Source organism: Mustela lutreola, chromosome 1 (genome assembly GCF_030435805.1).
Source record: "Mustela lutreola isolate mMusLut2 chromosome 1, mMusLut2.pri, whole genome shotgun sequence".
Classification (NCBI taxonomy): domain Eukaryota; kingdom Metazoa; phylum Chordata; class Mammalia; order Carnivora; family Mustelidae; genus Mustela; species Mustela lutreola.
In genome coordinates, this window is record NC_081290.1 from 266,860,079 (window position 1) to 266,876,047 (window position 15,969).

The 15,969-nt window shown below is 35.2% G+C and overlaps 1 protein-coding gene across 4 annotated transcripts in view; it reads right to left on the minus strand.

The window, feature by feature from the left end:
* The window catches only part of LRRC4C (leucine rich repeat containing 4C), a 1,215,829-nt gene that overhangs the window by 270,238 nt on the left and 929,622 nt on the right, over positions 1-15,969 (minus strand). The gene's annotated exons all lie outside the window — the stretch shown is intronic.

Here is a 15,969-nt window from a genome sequence, read left to right on the forward strand (position 1 = left end):
CACATAAGAGCAAAATCATATGGCACTTGTCTTTCCTTGACTTCTTTCACTTAGCATTATACTCTCCAGCTCCATTCTGTCATTGTAAATGGCAAGATTTCATTCTTTTTTTATGGCTGAGGAACATACCATTTTATATACATACCACTTCTTTTTTATCCATTCATCCATCTATGGATATTTGGGTTGTCTCCATAATATGGCTATTGTAAATAATGCTGTAATAAATATAGGAGTGCGTGCATACCTTTGAATTAGTGCTTTTGTATTTTTTGGGTAAATACCCAGTAGTGCCATTACTGCATTATAGGGTAGTTCTATTTTCAATATTTTGAGGAATCTCCATACTGTTTTTCAGAGTGGCTTGTACCAGTTTGCCTTCCCACCAACAGTGCCTGAGGGTTCCTTTTTCTTCACAAGCTCACCAACACCTGTTTCTTTTCTTTCTTTCTTTTTTTTTTTTTTTTTGATTTTAGCTTTTCTAATAGGTGTGTGGTGATATCTCATTGTGGTTTTGATTTGCATTTCCCTGATGATGAGTGATATTGAGAATCCTTTCCTGTGTCTGTTGGCACATTATAGGATTTTATACAGCTCCTAGCCTGTGGGACACAGTGTAAACTGTGTGGTTATGGCAGTATGTGTTTCCACAGAAGCTCTTATCATAATTAGGCAGGGATTTAAATGTTACTTGAGACAAACTAAATTAGCTAGTCAAGGATTTATGGTTATAGTTACTAATGAGGTCACAAATACAACCCAGGAAACAATCATCTTTGATATGCTTCCCCAAGTCATGATGAACAGTAAAGAAAACATTTCAAAACTCTCATTTATCTAGTTTTTTTTTAATTGAAAGTAGTACAGAATAAGATCACTGATGTGTTAAGACAGACACACTAATTCCTAGATATGATAACATAATAAACATAAGAAAAATAAGGACAATGTGGCATATTACAATTGGACAATCGGTGCCAATTTTGGAATCATTTATCAATAGAATAGAAAAAGAGAATCAAGACTTTAGCTACTGTAATTATTTATGGCTTTTATTCCTCATCTATTTGAAAGAGAGCAGATCTGACCATCTAAGTGACAAAACGGCCTAAGCAAAATACTAATCAATTAGTACCATTATTCTTACAGAGGAAAAGATCACTGAGGCTAATCAAATATCACCTCTAGAGACAGAGAAGGGAGGTGAAGTGATGCCTCAAATCTTACAGAATTGACTTCCAGAAAGAAACTCCACACTCTGTGTCACTAAAATTCGAGTCTCGTGGATTTTTTTTCTACACTGGGTGTAGAGTTTTCTATAGAATATGAACAGATCTTTTGCAATAACAACCATCAAGATTTTCATGGTGCCCTGCTCTATTAACAGGGTGTGGCCAGGTGCCTTGTTTTGCACAATGAGACCCACACAAACAGGGCACGAGCAGATTCTTTACAAGTGCTTGTGCACAGAGGCATTTGTATTTATTTTTTTCTCCTAGAATCTTCTGGCACCATGTGAATAAGCCCAAGCTAATCTGCTTCCTGATAGCAAACTAAGGCCAAGATGTCATTGTCACACCACGTCGGGCAGTCACCCCCAGAAGACTAGGTCACCCAAAGGTGGTCTATGATGCATGAGTCCACCTGAGATTAGCAGAATATGGCTTAGCTGAACTCTGCCCAGTTGAGCCACACAAAGATGAGCTAAATAAGGAGTTGTTATTTTAAGCCACTAGAGTTTGTGGTATCCTTTAAGATAATGCAATATGTATGGATATAATCAACGAATGGCAGCATGGAACCAGCTGCTAAGCCAGACATCTTGAGTCCTCACCCTTCCTCACCATGCTCTCCCTTGCTCTCCACATAAAACTACACATCCAGCCTTGCCATTCTACCTCATAAGTGACTTATTCTTATTCACAAGTGAACTACTCCTTTCCTTAGAATTCCTCTGTCTCTATCCTAGCCCATGACACCTTATCCCTTGCCTGAATTTCTTTTGTCACACACCCTCCTGTCAGGTAGTCCTCTATCCACCTCTGTTAGTGTCCAAGTTCATCTTCCACTCTGTAGCCAAGGGCATGTTCTATAATTCATATCTGACAATAATATTCTCTTGTTTAATATTTTCAGTGGCCTTCTATTATCCTTAAAACACAAATCAGACTTTATATCTTGGCAAGACAAATACTCTTCTGTTGTTCTTTTTAGTGCAGTATCTCACTTCCAAAATTTAACTTAGCAAGCGTTTGGCCCTCCCAATTGGAGATAACACATCCAACGGGCTCCTGTAAGAAAGTTCTCAACAATGAACTGTATAGAATTTTATGTCAATTCCTTAAAAGGACATTGTGTGTTGTCTACTTCCTCACTTCTTCCATCAGGATGAAAACTAGATCCAGTGCTAAGCTAACTTTGATCTATGATCATGTGGACCTCATCCTAAGGAATGGTGGAGTCACAAGAAGAGGGAACTTGGGCCTTCAGATAATCTGGTAGAACAGAGTTGCCTATTCATACCATACCACTCCTTTTTCTCTGTATGGTCATATAAAAAAGAAATAAACTTCCATCTTCTTTGAAATACTGTATATAAGGTATCTTTTTAGATTTCTTAGCTTGGAGCCTAATTAATATATATTACTTTTATGGATTGTTGGAATTAATATTGCTCCTGTTACTGTCCTGGTCCCACATTTTTCAAAGCTCCTCTTCAGTCTCTGACACCATAATCATCTGCTGTTTTGTCCCTAGAGCATCTATGAGAACTTTTACCTGAGTTTTTCTCTGGGCCAATGCTTTTCTACCTTCTTCTTCTAACTAAATGTCACCAAACTGTAGGCCTAAGCTTAGATAGTATTTTTTCTATAAAAACTTCCTTTCCATCCCCAAGTCTGGGCTATTTTGTCCTCTCAAGTGTGACTTTCATTTTCTGACTCATTCTATTAAAGCACAAATCATGTTATTTTGGATTAGTTTGTCTCTCTGATTAAATAATAGATTCTTTGAATTCAAAAACAATGTCTCATTCACCATTATATATTATATCAAATGATATAGGTAGGTACAGGGCATTATACAAATTGATTAAATAAATTCATGCAAATATATGGAAAATATGCAAATATATTTTAAAAAAAAGACTGGAAGGAAATATATTTAAAAAATAAATAGTAGTGGGGGAGTACAAAAGGAATATATATATACCTGGGTAGTGAAGTTATAAGGGATTTGTTTTACTTTATTTATTTCAATATTTTCCAAAGTCTCTGGAATATGAATACTAGAATATTCTAGGGAATATGAGTTCTCTAGAATATGTTATTTTTATAAACATAAAATACAATACAATGAAATATTTTTCTTCTAAAATATTAGGCATTGGAGACAAAAGTTTACTTCTACTTTTGATTTACATACAATCAGAACATAAATATTAACTGGGTAAAATATACTTCTGTCCACTAGTTAAGAGCACTTTAGGCCCAGGCTAGCAAGAAGGAAATAGGAAATATTGTAATTGGCCAATTTTGAAGTTCTAGCCCTGGACTGATGAGTAAAATCAATATGAGCTGCTCTTCCTTTTCTCTGAGATGAATTTGTGTGTACTAAGAGATACACTGAGGATGATGGATATGGCTACAAGAGATTCCCTTGGTGCTTCTTTGAAAAGGCTTATTTGTCCTGCTTTCTACATAAGTTTTCATAAAAGCTTTAAGGATTAGGCTCGTTTTGCAACTGAAATTTCACACTCTGGAGAGACTATGAGAGATTCTTAAGGTCTCATCTCAAAGGACATTGGCATAGAATGGGATTTTATAATCTAAAAATTAAAAACAACCCCGTTTCTTCTAGCCTCCTGAATGAGGTGGTACATGAGCCCTTCATGTGGATCTGGGAAAGGACAGCATCTACTGAAAATATCTGCTTCTCAAACATGGAGCCAAACTGTAGCTCATACATGTTGATTTCTTTATCAGCAGATAGAATATACTCTCTATTTTTCTCCTTTTTGCCCTTGAAATAGATGACTTGATAGAATTTGGTTGGTGTGTATTTAGTTTTGGATTCATCATTGCTAAACTCATTCTTCAGAAAGGTAATGTTTTTCACTGTATGGAATCAAAGGAAATATCCTTGAAAATCATCAGTCTAATGAAGACTGGTCATTCATTCTGATGAGTTTTCCTCATTTTGTCTCAGAATGAGGACAAATGTCATAGATATATTATACACAGAGAAAGTCTGGGCTAAGGCAAAGGCAGAAATTAATTTAATCTCCTGTTCTAACTTCAACTACCTAAATCATTCAAACCAACAACAGCAATACAAAATTAATAGCTTGACATACTTTTGTATTTAACCTTGAAATATGGTCGGGCAAATTAAACCAATTCAACATGGGAATTCAATCAGTATAAAAAATCCATTAGTGATTGAGACCAATTTATTAACCAAAGAAATGTAAACTCAGTATAATTGCATCACACATTCTATAGCTATAACTCAGCTGAAGGAAATGAAAGGAATTGGCAAAGAGGATAAAAATATTAGGGTGGTGGTATTTACTAAACGTACAGCTTAAAATATTATCAACTTATTTCCACTCACGGGCTATATGTTCAGGTAAATTGCAAAAATTCACTAGTAATTTACTAATAATTCATTAATAGATGAGAGGAAGAATTATACAAATCCATTTCCCATAACCTTACTTTCTTGTGTTAAAACCTTACCACATTCTACTACCATATGGAAAGAAATGAAATCAATCAGATTTGAGATTTGAGATTCCTACCAAAGCCCTTTGATGAACTGCTTATTTTCAATATAACAAATTATTTCTATGATGGAAGTCATAAACTAAACTCTGAGACCTTTTTTTTCCCCCTGAGATCTTTTGTTGAGTTTTCACCCAGAACATTTCAACTAAAATTGATATAACATATAACAAAATAGAAACATTTTGGGGGGTTTGGAAAGGAATTATCATACATTTAATTAAATCATATATCTGGAGATTAATTTTGCTACAAAACCCTTTTCTAGAAACTTCCTTTTGTGTAAACACTGCTAGTATTAGGAAATTTACTACTTTTAGGAAAAGTCTATTTTATTCTTAGCCAATTTTATCTTTTCTTTTTATCAAGTTGTAAAGTTATTTACATGCTACCTCACTTGAGACTCCAAGGGCAGGGAAGACTCTAAAATTAAGCTATAAATATCACAATTTTTGATGAGGATATAGATTAAGTAGTTTGACTAGAGAGTCAAGGTAATAAATGTAGAGTAATGTTTAGAACAGTAGCTGGCAGACTAAGGCCCACAAGCAGCCTGTTTTTATATGCTGAAGAATAGCTTTTACATTTTTAAATTGTCAGAAACAAATAAAAATAAAAATAATGTTTTGTGCACATGAAACTATGTGGCATTTAAATTTCAGTACCCAAAAATAAAGTTTTATTCATACACAACGTCATACATTTGTTTACATATTGCCTAAGACTACTATTGCACTATGATGATAGAGTCAATTTGTAACAGAGATAAAGTTCAAAATATTTAATATCAGCTCTTTGACCAAACAAATTCACTGATCCCTCGTCTAGAAAAATGTTGTCCAATATAAAAATAATGTGAGGCACATATGTATTTTGAAATTTTTGGTAGCCACATTAAAAAACCATAAAAGAAACAGATAAAATTAATTTTAATATATTTTAAGTCAAATATCTCAAACATGATCATCTCAATATGTAATCAATATAAAAATTATAAATGCAATATATTACATTTTTATCACACTAATTCTTCAAAACATAGTGTGTATTTTACATTTATAGCTCCTCTCAATTAAGACCAGTCATATTTCACATACTTAATAACAATCTGTGGCCAGTAGCTACCATACTAAGCACTGTGGGTCTGGATAATATGTCTTCTCATATTCAATCAGGTCTCTAGCAACAAAATAGTATGTTCACATTTGATTGAGTTCATATGTTCTGCCCTATTCTCTTCAATTCCCCCTTCCTCCCTTTCCTACGAAGGCCTGGGTTAAGGGTGGTTTGCTAGAGTTAGGATTTTCAGTTATCAGGGTGTAGAAAAGAGGCACTTCTTCATGGGGGTTGTTCATGGTACCAGTGGAAAATCCTGAAAGTGCATTTGTTTATGTCTACCTAAGTTAAAGTTCTAAATTCTGAACGGAATCCAACAATCTAATTGTTGCCTCTCTACTGCAAAGTAGGAAGAAATGTCATCTCTTTTGTTCTAGAGATAATTTTGTTATCTAGAGATAATCTGTTAATGTAGTCCAATTTGCTTTCTTGGTAATACATCGCACCGTTGATTCTTATTATACCCATGGGAAATATCACCTCTATGTCTTTTTTTTAAAAGACTGCAATTAAAGCCACATAAGCCTGTCTTACGCTTAAGTAAGGTTTCTCCTTTCCTTTTTAACTTCTATGTTGTGACTCAGAATCTATGCTCACATGGAATGCTGGTGGTTGACAAACAGGACTGTGTTCCCTAGCTACAAAAAACAGTATCCGTATTCCCGTTTTGAAGGGGCCAAAAAAGAGAAATTGGTTGATAATGTTGATGTAAGTTTACATTATTTCACTACATATTTTTCTGAATTTTTATTGTTGTTAAGCATCTTGATGGTTAAATGATAATAAAACGTGTAGGAAACTTGCTACTAAAAGAACAGGAAAATTCACCTGTGCATACTTTATTCAAGCACTTTGATTTTTTTGTGGACTTGTGTTCACAGAACTGTGATTTTATAGTATTTTTAATTTGCACAGTAATGTTTTAATGTAGTAAAATTGTTCCCAGATTTTAAGATGGAATTAAACACACCAAAAATGTATGTCATTAAAATACTCCATTTGGTTGTTTCGGATAATAACAATACATTTCCGTGTGCTTCAGTAGTGGGGCATGTTGAAGATCCATTGTTATAGAATACATTTCATTTTTTTAAAAAATATTACCATATGATTTCACTCATATGTGGAATTTAAAAAACAAAACAGGGGCGCCTGGATGGCTCAGTGGGTTAAGCCTCTGCCTTCGGCTCAGGTCATGGTCCCAGAGTCCTGGGATCGAGCCCCGCATCGGGCTCTCTGCTGGGCAGGAAGCCTGCTTCCCCCTCTCTCTCTGCCTGCCTCTCCGCCTACTTGTGATCTTTGTCTGTTAAATAAATTTTAAAAAATTTAAAAAAAAAAGAAACAAAACAGATGAACATAGGAGAAGGGAGGGAAAAATAAAATAATATGAAACAGAGAGGGAGGCAAACCACGAGAGACTCTTACTGAGGGTTGCTGGATGAGGTCATTGGATGATGGGCATTAAGGAGGGCACTTGATGTAAAGAGCACCAGTAATATACACAGCTGGTGGATCACTAAATTCTACCCCTGAAACTAAAACTATACTATATTTTAGCTAAAGTGAATTTAAATAAAAAAATTCAAAAAATATGTTACCTTATTCTCTCTTACTGTTTTCACATCAAAGCCAAATCGCTCAATGGGCAGTATGGGATACAGATCCTGAATATAAAACACTTCCAAATCCATTCTTAATTTTTCCATCTCAAACCATAAGATAAATCAAATGTTAACTGCTGCAGGTTCTAAGAAATGATAGCTTAAGATTATTATAATTACGGCTGTCAAAGAATGGTTGCATGTTCTCTCTTAATAAATAATAGGTACTCTCCTAATTTCTCCATTGAGGCACAGACTGTCAGGAATTTCCGTGAAAATAAAAACTGACAGTATTAATACAACAATGGTAGCTAATATTTTCCTGGGCTTCCTATACAAAACACTCTGTGCAGAGATTTCGTATGTGGTATCTCATTTGATACTCACAACAATCCTATGAGATCACTCCCAATATTGATGCCATTTTACATGTCAGAAAACAAACTTACTGAGGTTGAGTAACTTTCCCAAAGTTACAGTATAGAAGAATACTGATTTTCTCCAATAAAATACCTTTATTTTTTTTTTTTTTTCTGGTTACCCATTGAGGAGCCAATAGTAAAAATCCTTCTTTTTGCTATGATGGTTTGTTCACTTTTAAAGCACATTTCTGTGAAAATTCTAGCTTTCATTCTAAACCTCTAATGAAAACAATTATTATATATGCTCCCTATTTTCCAAAATAAGTCATAATGTGTGTCTTGAAAAAGTATCTCTGCAGAGCCAGAATAAAAATGACAACAATGGTACATAATAATAAACTGTATTGCAAACTGTGTCTTTCCTGAGGAGTAGAAATCACAAAAAGATGCCACATCCAGATTTGTGTAATTTATAAATAATAAATAAATTGCATTATTGATCAGAGAGTTATCATTTCCATTGTTGAACTTTGCTTCTTTCCTCGTTTCCTCGTTTTTCTTTTCTTTTCTTTTTTTTTCTTGTGAGTGAGTGTTCCTTTCAGTTACATGGCCTCAAAAAATCTCGTAAACTTTTATTTCTCTCCTGCTCACATGGAATAATTTATCAACCCTTTAAATTCTGGATGGACAACAAATTTATAACCCCATTGTCATTTTCACTCCTTCACCATAATAAAGGCACTCCTTTTGTCTTTTCAGTTGTAATCGCCTCCAAGGTGAAGGTCTGCACTCAGGCCTTTTCCTTCTGATTCACCTTGAATATTTCTGCAAAATCCCTTTATGTGAAGCACAGTTCTACATAGTAGTTAAGAGAACTCTTCCTGGGGTGTGTTTCCCAGGGTTCAAATCTGGCCCCACCACTGACTCACTCTGACTCTTGGCCAGTCTCTATTAACAGTAGGCCTCGGTTTCTTTTAGCTAACATGGGAATGACAGCTTAGGTTGTTCTTAAGACTATATAAAATATGTGCGGCATGTAAAATAGGGACCAGAACAAAAATAATTAGCTACTATTATCATATTTAGGGAAAAAGCCTTCATTGGTTTTAAGTTTCTAAACATGGTATTCAAGACCCTGGGTATCTGGTTCCAATCCATTTTTGCAATCATAATTTCTCATGATTCCAAATGAATTCAGTTCAACATCTATTTAGCCAGAACCCATCTACATAATGGAGGGGATTTAAAAAAATCAGGCATAGTCCTTACCTGGAAGGATCTTGAATTCTGGTAAGACTAAGGATCATAAATAATTAACCATACTATAGCATATCAAGTACCATGCTGCGGCACATAGCAGGAAGTGATTGGTTCTTTTGAAAAAGCATTTGGGGAAAGAGGCAAAGAAGACAATATTTGGACTAGGCCTGCTCATAATGAGGGTTTTACTAGGGCAGGACATTAAAGAAAAAGAGGAGAGCATAAGCAAAGCATTCACACACGCTATACTCAGTCACAGAGGGCCATATTACATACTTGCCTGGGTGCTGCCCTCCTCTGGTCTTCCACCTTCTCTCCTTATAATTCCCACCTTTCCTTCAGCTTCAACACTTAAAATCTTTTGCATCTCCCTAGGCCCAATTCAGACATTATTTATTCAAGGGAGCCTTGATTTTGCTGGCTAGAAACTCTTTTCATTTCTCATTCCCACGGCAAATTAACAAAATCTTTCTGTGGTGCTTCATATAGTCTATCGTCATAGTTATTCATTATAGACAGTATGCTTCTTAAAATTAGGAGTTATATAAAATCCATTTTTGTGCCTCTTTGTAATACCTAGGTAATCTCTGGTAAATATCAGAAGATATTTGTGTGATTAAATAAGTGGGTTTTTAAAGTTCTATTTAAATTTTAGTTAACATATACAACTAATGAATCATTGAACACTACATCAAAAACCAATGATGTACTATATGTTGGCTAATTGAACATAATAAAAAAATAAGTACTAGTAAATAAATAAATAAATAAAATGAAACATACAGTGTAATATTCATTTCAGGAGAATTCATTGATTTATCACTTGCACAAAATACCCAGAGCTCATCACAACAAGTGCCCTCTGTAATGCCCATCAATCACCTGTCTAGTCCATCCTGGACCTACCTCCCTCTGTCAACCCTCAGTTTATTCTCTATCATTAAGAGTCTCTTATAGTTTGTTTCTGTCTCTCCTTTCTCCCCCACCATTATGCCCATCTGCTTTGTTTCTTAAATTCCACATATGAATGAAATCATATGATAGTTAGCTTTCTCTGATTGACTTATTTCACTTAGCATGATATATTCTAGGTCTATCCCTGTCATTGCAAATGTCAAAACTGCATTCTTTTTGATGGCCAAGTAATATTCTATTGTATGTTTGTACCATGTCTTCTTTATCCATTCATCAGTCATTGGATTTGGGCTCTCTCCATAGCTTGGCTATTGTTGATAATGCTTCTATAAATATTGGGGTGCATGTAGCACTCATTTTGTCTTTTCTGGTAAATACCTAGTAGTGCAAGTAGTGCAACTGTTTTATTTTTAGTTTTTTGAGTAACTTCCATACTGTTCTTAGCAATCAGACAACAAAAAAATATATAAGGCATCTAAATTAGCAAGGAAGAAGTCAAACTTTCACTATTTGTGAATGATAAAATAGTCTATGTGAAAAACCCAGAAGACTCCGCCAAAAAATTGCCAGAACTAATATGAATTCAGCAAAGTTGCAGGATATAAAATCATTGTGCAGGAATCTTCTGCATTTCTATACACCAATAATGAAGCATCAGGAAAAGAAATCAAGGAATTGGTCCAATTTGTAATTTCACCAAAAACAAGATATCTAGAATAAACCTAACTAAAGAGGTAAAAGATTTAAACTCTGAAAACTAAAAAGCACTTATGGAAGAAACTGAAGAGGACACAAAGAAATTTAAAAAAATAATATTTTAAAGCCAGGAGGACTTGGGATTGATAAGTGACTTGTTCAAGTCACTTACCCTGAATCTAAGTTTGCTGAGGACAGAAATGATGTTCGGTTTATCACTACCTCCTGGATATACATCCAAAATACGTCTGAATCAATGTCAAATTATACCAGTAGCAGATGTTTTGACCAAATTCCACTCTTCACAGCTCCTAGATCATTATTGCTTTAAATTATGAACAGTTGTATTATGTGAAATCTAAGAACTATATACATTTCTTAGCATTCTGTGTTAACTTCTCTACTATATGAATAGCTGACATAAATTTATTCATTCACATGACTTTGCATAGATGATTATATACCAACATTTGTATATACTGTCTATTATTCAATGGCTAAAAATGAATGAAAGTGTGTTTGTGCTTAAACATATCCTTCTCTATTTAAAATTTATGTAAATTCTAGACTTAGATGGATTCTATTGAAATCATGTTGTAAAAGAAAGGAAGCACAGTCAGTGGGGACTAGAGGATTGTCATTTAAATGAATAACTTCTGCAAAGAAGGTCAGAATGTGAAATTACAGATTTTGCTGAATATTATATTTGCCTTTAAAAAAATCTCAGCAGTTTTGTTTACTTGAATAGTGTTTCTGTATCTACTTTCATTAGCTAGAGTGCTGTAGGAACCAGCAGTTCAAGGAGAGAATCCATTTCCAGTAGCTTATAGAGATAATGATAAGCCATCTTAAAGTCTGGTTTTTATTAGAAATGACTGAAATGCATTATAGGGCAATGGTAACCATAATGGTTGGTTTACCAACCAGTGGGGTGGAATTAAAAATGCATTAAACTTTATACAAAAGAAAGCAAATAGCAGTGAGTCTCTATTGGTTTTGACATAGTTAAATGAACTGTTATTTCACTTCATGTGGTTAATAAAATAAGACCTGTAAAAATAGAAGAAACATTCCCTTTTGGAACTTGAGCAATGTGAAAATCTGTTATTAATGAAATAGATGGCTTCTTTATACATGTGAGTGGTGTATTCATTAAAACTAACACACACACACACACACACACACACACACACACACACATAGGAAGAAGTCTTCTCTTAGAGCAAGTGGCAGTACCACTGATTCTTTTTTTGACTAAAGTGTGATCAAGCAGAGCACACAGAATTAGAAAGTCAAACATAACCCCAAAGAGGAAGGGAATAAATAGCTATGAAACATACCTATGAATTCTAATTATATACTAATTTTAACTCCTGTCATTAATTTCAAGGTATTCCTTGAAACTTTAAGAAGACTCCAGGTTCCTGGTATTCCCATCCATGTATCCCATCTATATTCATATACTCAAAAATGCTTCCCAGGGAAAGGAGATAAGGAATTTGGAGCTTAACCACAGAGGCATATGTTAAACAAACAATTTCCAAAAGTCCATTATTACAACTGTTATAAGTATTTCAATGAAAAAGTGCCGGATGTTATTAGCAGGACCAGCTTCCCAGGCACAGGATCTGGGAAGTCTCAGGAGAGCTTATGTAAACCAAGGCTGAAGACTTGGTTTAATGCTCTCCCAGGGAGATCTTGAAATTCTTAATAATTTTATGTTTGAAGTTGTGCATTACAGTTAAGTCCAGTGGTATAATGTAACATCAGATGAGCAGAGGAGACAGTGCAGTATGAGTGTCCACCACCTCTTCCTGCCCCGTTCATATGTAGTACAGCATTCTGGCTGGCCTATGATACATAGGGGTTCAGTGATACTTACAGGATAGAAGGTAAGTATTTTACATCTACAACTGACAGTCCCAAGAGGAACACTTTCTATTCTAACGAGAGCTCAGTGTGAATGCAAAAAGAGGCTAATGTTATTGAAAGAAAGATAAATGACCCAGAAAGCCTATCAGATCCTTTCTTACTCAGTAACTTCCCTGTATCAGCCAACCACTTATGCTGAATACAATGGCATTGAAGCAAAGAGTAAGAGAGTGTGACCCACAGTTCCTTTGTTCTGTTTTGTTTTGTAGTAAGTAATTCTTTATTCATCAGTAAGCTAAAAGTAGAGAATAATAGTGAAATATGTGTATACTAAGAAGTAAAATACAAACATCTAAATTGATTGTGTGCAACATTTTCATTCTTCCTGGAAGAAGGAAATACAGGTACACATACAGACTACAAAACAGGTCTTGGGTAATGCCTATTTTTGCATACGTCTTAAACTCACCTTTGCAATTAAAACTGGCATTGCATGAGATAAAGATGAATGCCAAAATATAATAATTAAATGTTTCTGTTATAATTTAACAATCTACAAAGTGAATGTTAATAAATTACAAATTAAATTTTTCTTAGAATGACATTAACAAATTATAAAAATGACAAATCAAGAGAGATGGAAGAAGAAGGGAAAACCTTTATAATCTAATACCTTTAACAATACTTTTGTTTGGTTCTTTGAACAAGGGGCTCCACATTTTCATTCTGTTCTGGGCTCTGCAAATCATGTGAACGTGCCTGCTGTAAGAGTGTATATCGAAGATCTAACTGAGCCTGGGAAGTTAAGGAAGGACTTCGTGCCAAGTGGTAATTGCTGAAAGAAAGATGAGTAGCAGTGAGGCAGATAAAAAAGGCAGTAGGAGGCCAGGATGGGCAAGGGAGGGTTGGATGTTCCAGGCAGAGGGTCTGATACAAAGACACTAAAGGAAGAAGGAGACAGGAGTGTTTGTGGAACAGATATAAAGTTGGTGTGGTTGGAACTTAGAACAGAAGTGAAGGCACTGAGCAGAGCTTACATTTGTACCTTAGTGCATCTCTGTGAAGAGGGAAAAATGATGGGGCTGAAATGAGGGCAAATGGAATACCCAAAACTGACTATAGCAAAAGCCATCCTATATCACATTATTATTATTTGCCTGGCACTCTGCAAAGGGACTTAATGATATTACCTTTTTGGTCCTCTAATAACAAAGCAAAGCAGAATTTCCTGGCTTTGTTATTTAGACAAGGAAATATGGGGCTCAGATAGATTAAGAAATTTGTCTTACATCATATGGCCAGTGAATAACAGAGTCATAGATAAAATATTCTTTCTGAATATAGACTAGAATATAAGCCCCAGGAGAGAAGAAATTTGGCCTTTGTGTTCTTATATTCTTAGCAATAGACCAATGCCTGCCACATAATAAGCTCTCAGTATTTGTAAAATGAATCAGTGAATGGCAAATTCACGTGTCTTCCTGACTTCAAACGGATTCGGTACTATCTGGAGTATTTGGCTGGGATTTCTATAAACGTTGAGAACCAGTAATGTTTGTTTTCAAATAAATTATAAAAAGTGAAACAGGAAAGCAACATAGTCAATTGAAAGAGAAAAGACAGAAAGGTGGATATAGACTTTTCCTTTACTAGTTCTACAGCCTAGGGCAAGTCATTTCCCATGGAGCAGTTAGCATGGGGTTCTTTCCAGAGTTTGCATATTATAGTCTGACTATTCTGTGAATTGTTTGGCAATAATACAACTCAATGCATAGTTTCTCTTTTTCTTTTTCTTTTTTTCATAGTTTCTCTTTAATAACAGAGAGGAAACACAAAACAATGCTGAGGCACCAAATATTCCTCCAACCAGCTCCTTCCTTCCTTCCTTCCTTCCTTCCTTCCTTCCTTCCTTCTTCTGGCAAGCCTTTCTGAGAAGTGTGCCATAGGCCCACAAAAAGCCTCCTACTAAAATGAGGAAATGGAGAATGATCTCCACTTCCAGAAGTAGAAAGACCTCAGGAGAGGAAAATGTGGGTCTGAGTTTAGCTGCACCGGAAATGTGATAAAAAACAAATCTATTTCCATTTTGAATCATGACTCAGGTATCAAGCAGAGCCAATGCTGCTGCAACGCAGAGTCCTAATGCCAGCACCCATCTGAATGAATTTCAACATGCGGCTCTTTTGACTACTTTTCTCACTTTGACTTTCCCTTGGTGAAAGAGCACCGACAAATCTTCCTGCACGAAATAAGGTTTGTGTCTTCACCAATGACTCTGTCTTGAGGAACCCCTGAAAGTCCTCACTGAGGCTTCCTTACTCTGCACAGTGATCTAGGATTCTTGTATACAGTCTTCCTTCCCTCTCCCCTTCACTTGGGATCAGAGGTGCAGCCTGATCCGATGGTTTCCCCCAGCCTTCCTCTCAATTCTGTCTCCATTTGCTTTCAAAGACTCTGATATTGAGAAAATCTAGTTTTGGTATTGGCTTCTTGGGAGACCGAGACTAACAAAAAAAGATACATCTGGCAGAGAAACATGCTAAGTGAGCCATTCCTTAGCCTCAACTGGTGAATGAGTTATTGAGGAACACACTAGCTCAGCCCTTATTGAATTGAAAGGAACATAAGCAAGCTGGAAGGCTGAGTACCGAGTACCAATTATATGTTGAGCCTATGTACTAACTGCTTCTCATGCCTTATTTCACCTAATCCTTTCAATAATTCCCTATAGTAGGTTTTTTTGTTTTGTTTTGTTTTTTTGTTTTTTGGATTTTTTGTTTTATTGTTTTTTTTTTTTTTTTTTTAATAGATGAAACTGTGGCTTACCAGCTCATGAATTTTGGAGGCAGAATTCCAAGCCATATCTTTATTTTAAAGTCTATGCCTTTAAGTACTCAGTACTATAGCCTTGACCAACAGTATCTTTGATACCTTTTCTTATTGTAAGAACATGCTAATAATATGTCTGTAGAAGAAAAACATCCAGTTCACCATCTCTAACACGACTACCATCATCATCACTCTCATCTTCATTACCATCAGTTACAACTCTCAGGGAGATTTGCAGTTAGCGAGCATTCACACATGCAACCTACTTTTCACTTTTCGTGACTTCTTAGTGAATTAGGTAAGCTTTGCAAATAAAGCCCAGAGATGTCTTTTTAAAAGAACTCTAGCATTTTTTTTTTTTTTCACTGTCACGCTATCTCTCTCTTTATGCCATGTCCTCATCCAAGGTGAAGTAAAGATGTTGGGAATTTAATACTTTCTTAATACACCAGCTTTAACTGCCAATAGGACCCTTGAAAATTTGGTTTCATAGCTGGGCCTGGTAGGACAAATCTCGTGTCTTTATTCTAGAAA